Source organism: Sphaeramia orbicularis, chromosome 24 (assembly GCF_902148855.1).
Source record: "Sphaeramia orbicularis chromosome 24, fSphaOr1.1, whole genome shotgun sequence".
NCBI lineage: Eukaryota > Metazoa > Chordata > Actinopteri > Kurtiformes > Apogonidae > Sphaeramia > Sphaeramia orbicularis.
The window spans coordinates 45,801,597-45,815,634 of NC_043979.1; the positions used below are offsets into that span (position 1 = coordinate 45,801,597).

At 36.3% G+C, this 14,038-nt stretch overlaps 1 protein-coding gene across 1 annotated transcript in view; it reads right to left on the bottom strand.

Moving 5' to 3' along the window:
• Positions 1–14,038, bottom strand: part of LOC115415316 (DNA-binding protein RFX6-like) — a 98,668-nt gene that overhangs the window by 71,567 nt on the left and 13,063 nt on the right.

A 14,038-nucleotide genomic window follows, 5' to 3' on the forward strand; every position in this document is an offset into this window, starting at 1 on the left:
TCCTAGATGCACTTGCGTCATTTCAAGCAGAAAGTTGACAAAAAGATGCATATAAAGCATTTTCTTTAGTTAGTTCAGCTTCTGTTTAACCAACTTACATTATGTATGTTTGCTATACTAGGCACTAGATTTGGTTTTAATATTATTACATGTAAATTGGGCTGCATTTTAAAACAATATAACTGTAAATCGTAATGTAACTCAATACAATATTCTAAAAGTTTCACACTGATAAGGACAGGTCTAAAAAATGACACTGTTTGTGCTTTTTGGCAGAAAAATAAAAGTCGAAACCTGACATTTGTTCAGACACACATATATGTACCGACACATATCGCTGTCATGTATGAAATTAAACATGCTGCGGTTGAAGTTGTGTTAAAGCGTCTGAACCGACCTTCTCCTCGGCCTCTCGTTTGGCTCTCTCCTCCTCCCTCCACCTCCTCTCCTCTTCCTGCTTCACTCGCTCCTCCGCCTCCCGCTTACGAATCTCCTCCAGCTGCTGTTTACGCCGTCGCTCCTCGTCCTGCAACTGATGAGACGCCACGCACACAGAGAACGACATGGCCAGAGGCACGCAAAGACAGTCACACATGCAAACACACAGTCAGTATCGCAGTCATGTCAGAGGAAGCCCATACATTTACACTACGTGGACAAAAGTATGTGGACACGTTGAATTCAGGTGGTTTTTTTCTAAAAGGGGTCTGGGATACAAAACAATAATGACAAAAGTCAGAATATAGTTTTACATTGGGATAAATATCATTACATTGCACTAGTTAGTTTGGTTTAAATTGTTATCTCTGCTTCTAAAATGCCTCAGAGATGGTTTTTACATAATTTCTTGCAACATTGAGTTTTTTTTAATATATCTATGACTATGATTTCAAATATTCTTCCTCTAAATTTCTAAAATATTTTTCATGCTCTGACTGTAAATAATTTTCTACCACAACTAAACATCTACTTTCTTTATATCTCACTTTTATTGAGGAAATATTGATGTTTTTATCTCAAATCCTCATGAACAGGACATCTTACAGCTGTGGACATGATGCGTCCCAATATTTATGTCCATATAGTTTATAAACATCAATATTTCCTTAAAGTTTAATGGGAGATTTTTCTTCCACAATGAGATGTGAAGAAAGTAATGGTTATTATTTACAGTCAGAGCATGAAAAATATTTTAGAAATTTAGAGGTAGAACATTTAAAATCAGTCATGGATTTAAAAAAAAAAACAACGATATTGAGAGAATTTAAATAAAAACCATCTCTGAGATTTTTTGGAAACAAAGAACACAATTTAAACCATACTAATCAATATAATATTTATCCCAATATAAAACTATATTCTGACATTAGTCATTATGTTTTGTATCCTGGACCCCTGTTAGAAAAGAAACACCTAAATTCAACATGTCCACATACTTTTGTCTTTTTTTTTTTTTTTCATCTGAGTACATTTACCCACATCTGGTGACTCCGTTAAACTGCTCAGACACTAATGTTGACTAACATATTCTGTGTAATGTGAAGTACGCTGGATTTGTCTCACAGGACTGCTCCAGGAGGGAGGAGCAGTGTGCACTGCAAACACACAGCACACGCAGACACACCGCTCAACATGCAGACGACGACAACAACAACGACAACAACATGCAAAAACACCAGCAGCGCCCGGAGCAGAGCAGAAAACAAAGACCAGCGTTCAGTCACCTCAGGTGCAGTCGATCTGTTAGAAAACACCTCTGAAGAGGAGAGGAAATCAAACGCACCCAAAGTAACTGAAAGGTTCACAGGCTGTTGCAGAAACACTCTGACAATAATACGTACATCGCAACACAGTAAACTCAGAGGAATTTGGTGATACACAAAACAAACAGACTCTTTCTTTTGGCTGAATGGTGGTTAAAGGTTCAGTTCACCTAAAAATACACAAAAACATTCTTCCACTTATCAGAACTGGAACCAGGACAAAGAAAACTGAGTGGAACTGAAGGCAGGGCTCAGTGTCCGGGGTCATTATTTGGATTAATTGTTTTAAAATGTTTTTTGCAAGTTGTCTAGGTTTTTTCAGCTGAATTAGGACCATTTTGCACCGCTGAATCCAAAAATGACATCTGTTTTTCTCAATCAGGTCAGGTTTTTTTGCTAATTTGATTTTGAAAAATTTTAACTTCTGACAAAATTGATTACATTTTTGTGACTTTATCAGATGATTTTTTATATACTTCTCACCCAAAATAGGTTTTAAGAGAAAAAAAAATCATTTTCTAACAGGATGTATTATTATTTATTATGTATTCACCGCAGATGTAGCAGAATATGTCAGGCTTATTTTTGCAAGATCTTCTAGTCGAAGCCATTTCATTCACCTGTAATATTAAAAAAAACATTCATCATAAATTGGCAACAGTAAAATCTTCAGAACTCGTTTATTGCAAGAAATATGAAAGAATTTTGTATCATATGATGTAAAAATGCCCATAAATGTAAGCAAAAATGTTAAAAAGCCAATATGTAGCATAGTTCAGAAAGTTGACCTGACTGAGCAAAATTAATGTGATTTTTGGATTCAGCACACCAAAATGATCCTACATCAGCTCAAAAAACTTAAACAATAAATTTGTTGTTGACCAGTGTTATATGTTTTGGATCATGACAGTGCTTTAAAGGTTAATCTAAGGTTAAAGACTGAATGTAAAGTTAACACAAACTGAAAAATGACTGAATAATGTTTTTTAATGTCAAAATGCATAAAACAAGCAGCTCTGTCCATGATCTGATTAGTTTTTAAACTGGATGCCTGTGCAAACGAGAGCATAGAAGATAAACATCACCATAAATGCACTAAAAATGACAAATTACAGGTGACGCGGGCATTGTTTTTTTTTTTTGAGGGGTGAACACAAATATTTGATCACACACACAACATGTCATTTTCATCACTGTCCTGAAGGAGTGTTGCATCATGGGATTCAGTGTTTTTAACACCAGGGACAATGAAAATGTGTCTGATTTGACTCAGAAATGTATCTAAGGTAATGCATTTGACTTGTTTTTTTAAAATTTAACTCTAACATGTATTTATTCAGTGTAAATAAAACTATTAATTCCTTACAGTTAAACCCATTTGGTATAATTTAAGTGAGCAATCAATGAACTATTTGACATAAATCTAAATACTTTGATAGGTTAATGCAGAACTGTTCCACATAAAATATTGTATGACATATTTGTATGACAAATATGACAAAAGCATTTATTTTACTTAAATTGTTTTATACGTATGTTATTAGTACAGTGTTTTATGTATGTTTTTAGAGTGGATGTATGGATGAAATCTACTCTGTTTTATTGGTTGTTTCTCCTTGTTTACTGTACGGTGTCCTTGAGTGCCAAGAAAGGCTCCTATAAATAAAATGTATTATTATTATTACGATTTTCTGTAACGACGAGTCTTTTTTTCTGATTAAATAAAGGTTAAATAAAATTCAATGATATCCAGAATAACCTGCAGGTAAGGATGTAATGATTACCAGTATAACGATAAACCGCAATAAAATTCCTGATGGTTAGCATTACCATTTAAATTCTTATTATCTTGATAACCGTGCTTGATTATCGCACTTGGAAAGAGAAAGAGAGAGAGTGAGAGACCTGGTTCAAGATAGATACATAGATAGACAGATACTTTACTGATCCCGAGGGAAATTCAAGCGCACAGACAGAGACAGACTATCTATCTATGAAAAAGAAACTAGAACAACTCAAACTTGATATGAAAAAGAGTCAAACAATGGCCATAAGGTGTCATCTTGAATGCACATGTGTATGTTTGATGTTTACATGTTAATATTTGAATGTTTCTGCAACAGAAAGTACATTGTGCCTATTATATTATTATTATTAGTTAGTTTTTTTTTTTTTCGAAATACAACTTGGTTAAATTATTTCAGTGTGGGTATTAGTACTTTCTGAACATTTCGAGCACATTTCAACAATACCGTGATAATAATGATAACCGTGATATGACATTTTCATATGGTTACATCCCTACCTGCAGGGTTTAATAATGTGAAGTGGAAAACGTTTTTGTTTTTGTAGTGAACTGACCCTTTAAACAGAATAGACAAATGCTCAGCTGTGCACACACAGATGGATGGATGGATGGGTGGACAAATGAATGGACACCAGGACTCGTCCGTCCCGACCGTCATGCATGGATCTCAACCTGGACGCCCCCTGTGATGCATTCAGCCATGCAGGCGTCACCTCCGTATGCACTCAAAACACGTCTGCTGACTGGAATCCCATCAGTTTCAGCGCTTTTGGAAACAACAGGATTTTGAGTCTAATCACCGGTTTAACCCCCCCCCCAACAGCAGGTGTTTTGAGTGGACAAAGAGATGGACAGCTTCCCCAGCCAAAACCACATCAAGCATCCTGGGACAGCCAATCGTGGCTCAGCACCTGGCTCTGAACCCCCGCCCCCCTCCCCGCCTCCCGCCCAATGAAACGACGACAGTAGTCCAGATGGGTGGGGGGGAGACGAATAGGAAACACGGGCAGGTGGGCAGCCCAGACAGAAAACAGGGAGGGATGTGGGGAAGGGGGAGGATACTCGTCATTAACAGGAAGAACATACCAAGTCTAGAACAGAGATAGCTGGGACAGCAGTCTGCTGCTGAAGAACGACAAGAAGAGAATAGAGAGTGAGAGAGAGGGAGAGGGAGGGGGGGAGAGATGGCAAAAACAGAGAGAACGGAGGAAGGAAAAGGAGAAAACAAACCCAAATACTGAGGACGGGACGGGAGGGGAGGGGAGCAAGAGATATTAATAAAACTAGATAAAAGAAGGGCAGGAGAGGAGGAGGAGGAGGAGGAGGAGGGAGAAACTGAGGAGAAATCAGAGAAGGGAGGAGGACATACAGTAAAGTGAAAACATTACTGAAGTTTTTTTTTTTTTTTCTCTCTCTTGCTGTGTTCATTTGTGGCTTGTTATGAGCTCCTTCACCCAAATTCACACAACCACCATCCCACCATACGGCTCAATGTTTGTATTTTTAAGAGCAAAAGTAAGGAGGAAAAAAAACATGCCTCGAAAACATCTACCACACCCTGAAACATCCCATAATCTACAGTCACCGCTGCACCCAGTCAGACACAACCAGCCCCCCGTAAACACAAACAAGAACTCATCTTCCCATTTATAAAAGACAATTTCACCAAATCTGTGTAATCTGCGGTCCCACAACCAAATAAACAGAGCAGAAAGATTCATATCTCTAATCTAGTTTCATTTTAATTAATAATTTAAAGGATATTTGGTGATTCTGACAAATAAACCTCTGTGTTTCAATAGATGAAAATGATATTGTCATTTTACACATTTTTCTGTTGCCGTTATTAGAATTATCTAGATTTTTTTATTTTTTATGTGGAGCTCAATAAACGTGTTCTATTCAAATTTTGTTAAAAGAATATGAGGCTTTATGGAAAAATGATGTGTTAATTTTTACATATTAAAAAATTAAATAAAATGACGTGTTAATGCTGGGCCAAAAGGTTGTGGTGACCAAATGTATAGTAGAAGAACCTCCTTCAGTCTTTGATATCACACTATATTTCTCTGGAAAGACAGATTTTACATTAACGATGAGAAGGATGTCTTTACAGCAAAGTCTGGCAAAGTGTTGGAGTATCTGGAAACTCAGACAACTGCCTGAAATAGACCCAATAAGGACTTTTGAGATCAATACTGTGGACGTATTTTAGATTTGCTCTATATTTCACACAACCTGTATATGTACTGTGCTGGACTGTTATGATTTTGAAAATGTTGAATAAAAAGACTGTTTTAAAAAAATCATGTGTTAAAAATGTCATGTCACTACTGAAACTGTGATTTTATTCCATTGACTGTTTTTAACCAAAGCAATTTTACATGTTTTGTGCAGAAATCAGTCTCAATCCTATCACTTTGAGCTCAACTTGTCCAAAAATCAGTCAATAACTTTAAGAAACAAAGTAATGAGCTAATAATTGTGGCAGAAAATGCAGTTGCATCTAGAAAAATCAAAATTATGTAAACCTGTCAAAGGTGAATCAATCCTCAAGACTGAAAATTCATCTGGAGTAAAATGAAGGTCATTTTTGGACGTGATAGAAAATGAACTTGCTCTTATTTCAGATGTTATAATGGGTTTCAATAGTTAACATCTAGTATCTAAGTTTTCCACACTCAATGCTTTTAAATGTTATTTCAGGGGTGCCAAACATACAGCCCGTGGGTCAAAACCAGCCCGCCAAAGCGTCCAATCCGGCCCATGAAAAGCAAAAATTACACTGACGAAATTAACAGATATTAGTTAAAGGGGTCAAAATCATTTTAGTTCAGGTTCCACATACAGACCAAGTCAATGTCAAGTGGCTCAGACCAGTAAAATACGATCATGATAAACTATAAATAATGACAACTACAAATATTTCTCTTTGTTTGAAATGTCTCAATAGTGGCTTTTCCACTGACCCTCAAATTGCGCGAATGTAACTTGTGCATAAAAATGTATCTAATGGAAAAATGACAATTTCGCCCAAACTCTAGTCTTTCCATGAAAAGTTTTCGCGCTGGCAAGAGGTGGTTCTTCGGATTAGTGAAATTGGAATATCATGCAAAACTGCAATGGGAAGACCTTTTTCCGCACGCTCCGGACATTACAACAAGTGAAGAGGAAGAGTTTTAAAAGAAACACCAGGAAACCCTATCATTTTTAAATTTAGTACTGAATAGAGGGGTAATATATAATAGTAATGAATATATCTGTAAATCAACGCCATATTTACGTTTGTCGCCATGTTTATGGAATGACTTCTCGTGTCATCTCGCGGCATAAAATAAACAAATCATCGCATTTGTGACTTAATGGAAAAACCAACATCACGCACCTCTGTTTTTTTGACATTTAGTAACATTTTGCACAGATGTCCAACGGAAAAGCCACTAATATCTCAATATTCTGCCTGTTATTAAATGTTTGGTGCATTTGTAGATCCTCTGTGATCTGTAAGTTGTAACGTACATGTGTAAATAATAAACTGAGGCAGAATATTGTTAAAATTTCACTTAATTTGCCTGAGAAATTTCAGGTTACACAATAATGTGTAATTATTCACATTTTTGTTGATTAAAATACTCTCATTATGTAATTCTAGCTTTTTCACTCTAAAACACAGAGAAAAGTTTGGAGTTGACATTATTTATAGGTTAATATGTTATCATTTTAATGGTCCGGCCTGTTTCAGATCAAATTGGGCTGAATGTGGAACCTAAAATAAAATGAGTTTGACGCCCCTGTGTTATTTGGTTGTGGGACAGCAGTTTGTTAATGAAGCATCACGGGTCCATTCAACTGAACTGGTATAAATTACAGGTGCCATAAAATACACATGTTCTGACAGATTATATCAACTCGTGTGTGTGATAATTCTGAGTGAATTCACAAATTCATAGAAAAGCGTCTGTAACATCCATTCTGGACGTGGAGTCTTGCTGAAATGGGCCCAGCGACATTATGGTCATGGTTCACTGTTGCAGAGTAACACGGCGCTTAATGCTGCATTTGCATTATATAGAAAAAGGAAAAACTGGGAGAAAAAAAAACGTCACTTTGAGCCAGCGTTTCAGATATTTTGTCATAAACGAAACATTTTCTTCAATACGGAGTCACAGTTTCCATACGATGTGAATGCAGCATTAAAAACATCCTGCCCTGTCAGCCCCTCCCACGACCCCTCCCATCCACCCCTGCAGCCAATCAGATTTAAGCAGCTCAGCATGGCAAAGCGATGACAGAAGCATGTTGCAGATGCACATTGCGGGACATTCATAGTGGAAGTGCTGCCACAGAGGAATCCGTTTCCTCTTTTAGCGTTTGAAAGAGCGCCTCTGTTTTTCTCCCCATCAGCCTTGTTTCCGATCTGACCTTTGAACTCCGGGCTGATGGGTGATGTTACATGAAAAACAGAGGTCGGACATTTTTATTTCTACTCTGTGACTTTTAAGTCGCTGCGTTTTTCTCTCTTCTCTACCAATGATCTTCTTCCACCCGTTCCATTTCTTTCATGGGTTCCCCCTCTCGTCTTACCCTGGCTCTCTTCTCCGCCTCCAGCCTCTGCATGATCATCATGGTGTCCACGTCCTCGTCGTCCTCCTCCTCCTCATCTTCGTCGCTGTGCTTGGACTCCTGCAGTCGCTTCTGGAACTGCCACTCCAGCATCAGCTTCCTGAGGCGGTCGCTCTCCTCCCGCCGTTCGCTCAGGTTTGGCCTGGGAACGAAACAGGATCAGAACTGAGCGTGACAAACAACTAAAATAAACCTGTTTTAGATTACACTTGCCGCATTCTACCCGTGGCGCTATCATGCAATAGCGCCCTCCCGTGGTGCAACAGCGGCATTGCACCGTATGCCCTCCCGTGTCCCGAGCTTTTGCAACATCGATGGGACGGACATCGATGGGACGGACACGGGGAGGGGCCGAAACGTGCATTAATAGTAGGATTAGATTAGGAGAAGATAAAATATACTTTATTGATCCCCCAAGGGAGAAAATCAAGTATGTGCAGCTGTACAAGAAAGTATGCATCAATATAATAGAAAAATAAAGAGATAAAAACATAAACAAGTTTGATAAAGTGACTAAAGTGATATAAAATAGCAATAATAATGATAAAGTAGCTGATTAGATAGAACTTTATTGATCCATCAGGAAATTAAATTCCAGTCGCAGCACAAAAGCGAATGTATGTTTAAGAGATATTGTAAGACAACAAGGAAAGAAAACAGTAGTAAAAACAGTAGCGAAAAAACAGGTAAATGCACATTAGAAAGTACTTGAAGAAATTAGATCAGACTTTATTGATCCCATAACAAGGAAATTCAATGATCAATGCAGCAATAGAATAAAGTGCAAGAAAAAAAGCGTACATGCATAAAGACAGAGCAAAAAACAAGACAGTGCAAAAATATAAAATAAAAAAAAATTAATAATAGTAGTAACTATACAGAATATATTTACAACAGGACAATTGCAAAAAGTCAGACAGTACTAAATAAAAAAGTGGTAAAAGAATAATAAGAAATCATAGAAAATGGAAGTGATGTAGTCAAATGTGAACAATAATAAGACGAAAGTTTGAGTCGCGGAATAAATTATTAGACCATCAAAATTAATCAAAAACAATAGTTCTGCAATCCAGTCCTAACTCCTGTGTGTATCATGTGACTAAAACAGACAGAAAAGAAACATGGAATGTCTAAAAGCACTGTTTTTGTCAGTACAATGCCATAGATATTGATGGAAGAACTGAAGTGATTTCGTTTATTATCAAGAAAATATGCAAAATGGATAGATATCAGCTCTGAAATTAAACTACTAGGAGCTATTTTTGTTGTTCTATATTATATTTGTCCAAACAATTGGACCTTTAGTTGGACCAGGCATTAAAATGAACAAGAAATTGAAGAAAAACAAGGGTGGTCTAATAATTTTTTCCGCTACTGTATGCACTCGGAAAGAAACCTGATAATAAACTAAAACAAGGGTGTCGAACTCAGTTGTCAGATTTATATGATCATATAAACGGGCTCAGTGTTATCATGTGTGTAAATGAATGCTTTCTTTTGACATTTTGATAAATGAACACATCCAGCACATTATTTAGTCCAAGTCCTACCTGGAGCTCCTGGATCTCCTTGTCCAGCAGGTCGACGATGTGAAGCTGCTGCTGTTTCTCAGCCTTCTCTCGGGCGTCTCTCTTCCAGGGGTCTGGAGACAAGCTGTCGCTGGACGTGAGCTCCTCCTTGCTGATGGTGATGTACTGCAGGTCTCGTCTCTCGATGGTCCTCGGCTGCTGCTGGGAGCAGCTCCCTGATCACCGTGTCCATGCCTGTAAAAACATTACATTTATTTATTAATATCGCGACAAGCAACATAACTGACTGAAACAGACCATAATAGCTCCAGATAAAGTTGCCACATCTTGTTGACACCTCCCACCAATAGATGGCAGATACATGCCCCTTCAATCCTAACACCATTTCAGGGCATGTTTCTATTCAAAGTCAAAAAGAAAATCCAGTTTAAAGGTGTGGTCCTGAGCTGGTTTAGTAACAAAGTAAAGTTTATTTAGTTTTAGTTTGGATAATTAAGGACAGATTTGGATAAAAAGATACTAAAACCTACAGCATTTTACTTTCTACTAATGTTTTAGTTCATTCATTTTAAGGATAAGATGATGAAAAAACAAAAACAAAGAAAACTTCCATGTAAATACGTTCAAAGTTACTGAAAGTTACGCAATCCAATATGGCCGAAGCCCTGTGATGTCACAATATGCAAATTAGATGAGTGCATTTACTCCTACCATAAAATTTGGATCATACTGAATATTTTTGTCATTTACAGCAAAACTTCATCTCTAAACACTTCCAAGATACAGCTTTTTGAAATCTTGATACCTAAATTAAATATTCTAAGGCTCAATTTAGCAGTCGGTCAGTTAAAAAAATGAAAAAAAAAAAAAAAACCTTGCATATTTCAGTTAACAAGTTAGGAGTAAATAAATAAATATGATCGCACATGTCATAGTGTCACTGTCTGGGCTTTTAGTGCAGACTTCAGTGTGCTTATATAACTCCGATATGGATCCTATATTTGACAAAGAACGCTGCATATTCATATTTCAATCAACATCTTCCCCAAGTTTGAATGTGCACCTGCAAGAAAGTATGCTATTTTCATTAATGAACAGTAAATTAATTCATTGTTTATTTGGCTTAAGTGATGAATGGAATGTCTAAGAATGGGAGGAAAAACACTGGGTTATGATGTTCTAACAATTCCTGCTTTTACTCTTAAATCTGTGCAGTTGTTTCCAATTGTCGTTGTCAGATCTGTAATTTTGAAATCTTGATATCCTAACTGAATATATATGTATATATATATATATATAATATATATAAAAACTCCAATGCCTAAAGGGTTAACAAACCTGAGTTGAGACACTGAAGATTTGGGTCAAAACACGGTATTCGAAGTCTCTCTGATGGGACATTTTAGAGACAATTTGACAGATTAGTGTTGCTAAATGACCCATATTTTTACTTTTAAATTCATTTTTGCTTTAGTTGGACCATAAGGGATTATCCAAAACAAAGAGCTACTTTATACTGAAATAAATGCTGGAATGGCAAACAATTAAAGTTCGCTCTCTGATGGGACATTACTGTGTTTTGACTCTTTAAGACATGAACGTGAAGTGCAGTGTGTTATTTACCGGCGGGGTTGGAGGCACTGGCAGGGGTGGGACGGCCGACCGAGGCAGGCTGGCCAGCTTCTCCGGTCTGGATGGGGGCGGCTGGGGCTGGGGCTGCGGAGGGAGGTAGGGCGGGGCGGGGCTACGGAGGCCAGGGGGGGCTGGTGGTGTGGGGGGGGCATGGACCCTCCGTTGTTGTGAGGTTGGACGGGCATGACAGGGTTGGCCCGGATCTGACCCAGCTTCCTCTCCTGCTCCCGCCTCTTCCTCTCCCTGCGAGTCATCATCATCATCATCATCATCATCATCAATACCAGCATGTCACAGTAACACTACACATCGTAAACAGTTCCTGCTAAAAACATTCTAAACACACAAAGTACGTCACATCATTAGAGAGAGAAGTCCATTTTAGATGAACATCTACAATTCCCTCTTATGATTTTTCTTCAATCTCATCTTCCAAAAAGTAATAAAAAAATTATTTAGTTTTACTGTGGTTCTGATAGAGAACAAGAACTAGATGAGCCCTATGTTGTAAAGCAATGTTGGTACTGATACCGAATAATACATTTTCAAATTTATTATAAGAGTTAAACCAGTCCAGTTGAACTGAGAAGAACTACCAAGAAGAACCATGACCTGGACAAATGAGAACCTACTACACAGACATTGTATAATAAAGTGCATATACAGTCACGGAAAAAATTATTAGACCATCAAAAGTCATTAAAAAAAATGGTTATGCAATCCAGTCCTAACTCCTGTGTGTATCATGTGACTAAAACAGATAAGAAAAGAAAACATGGAATGTCTAAAAGCACTGTTTTTGTCAGTACAATGCCATAGATATTATGGAAGAACTGAAGTGATTTTGGTTTTTATCAAGAAAACATGGAAAATGGACAGATATCAGCTTTGAAATTAAACTACTATGAGCTATTTTTGTAGTTTGTCCAAACAAATGTACCTTTAGTTGGACCAGGCATTAAAATGAACAAGAAATTGGAGAAAACAAGGGTGGTCTAATCATTTTTTCCATGACTGTATGAAGTAATTTATCTACTAAGTTAGAAAGTTAAGAGAAAAAGAACTAAAAACATTTATCAGCACTCTTTTCCTTGCCTAATATCAGTACAGTGGTGGTAAAATGTATTTGTTCACCCCATACATTTGTGTTACAGTTCATCAAGAATCACTGTTAAGTCACTGAACTGTGCCGAATATCGTTCCAGTCTCCAAACCCACATGCTCCCTTCTGCACATGCTCAGTTCCATCAAGGTCAAAACTGGATGTTTCAGCAGATAATGAAACACATCCAGGACATGGCATGTTGAAACTGTCAACTATTTAGTTTGGTTACTTTTTCTTGCTAACAATAAACGAAAAAATTCAGTAATTTGTGTCTGGCTGATGCAGCATCACCTTTTGAAACACAAAAAAGATTTTTCTGCAAATATTTCAAGATAATATTTGAGATTTTGTAAAATTTTGTCCACTACAGTCACCACATTACACTGTATGAAAATGACACCAGCACTTAAACATATTATCATATTATCAAAACTAATCCCATCAATATGAAAAGACACAAAAAAACAAACAAATCTAGAATGAGCATGCCCAAATTTGTTTGCATTCCTGAAAAACAGGTTCAGGAAATACATAAATTAAATGTTAAAATGACCCTTTGATTGAATGACATGACAGATTTATGTATCTAAAGAAAAAAAAAGATTATATGGCACAACACTACATTGTACTATACTATATCATATTATATATATTATGTTACTTTATACTATATTATGCTATATCTTATATGATATTATATGATGTTTATTATATTATCTTATCTATATACCTTATACTATACTATATTATGCTATATTTTATTATATATGATATTATATGATGTTGTATTATGTTGTATCATATTATATTACACTATCTTGTCTTATATCTTATATTACATTATACTACTATATTATGGTGTAAGACTATGGAACAGACTGAGTGTGGAGCTGAAACAATGTCCGAACATCAAACAGTTTAAAAACAAATACAACAAACGATTTTTACAAAATACACAGAGGGAAGGGCCGGGGGGGGGTCCGGTTGTTTTTCATAGTGGGGCTTTGCCACATATGCTGATAATATCTAGTTTAAATATGGATATATGAAAATATTATTACTATATTACTATAGAGGACAATATAGAGTATTGTATTATATATGTGTTTTTGTTTGTTTTGTTTTTAGTTTTTATTAATATCTGGAAGGATAAGTTGTAAATGGGTATTATCATATCAGTGTATATAGGAAAAAGGATGTATGATATTGTTATACTACTATTATTGTTATTGTTGTTATTATTATTATTATTATTTTATTGATATTCATGCAAAATAATAATCACTATATAGTGATCATAAGGAATAGTAATTGGGGTAGGAGTCAAGGTTATAATAGTTTTGGATTTTTAATTATAGTTTAGTTTAATTAGTTTTGACTTTTTTTTCTCTTATTCAGTTAGTTTTAATTAGTTTTTAGAGCAGGTTTGTTAGTTTTTATTAGTTATCGTTTTTTTCTGAATGCTTAGTTTTAGTTTAGTTTAGTTTTAGTCATTTCATATATTTTATCTTCCTCATCATCCTATTCAAAGAAATTAGTGAGGCGTGGATATGTGTTACCCTGGACACTTTATTTGGGG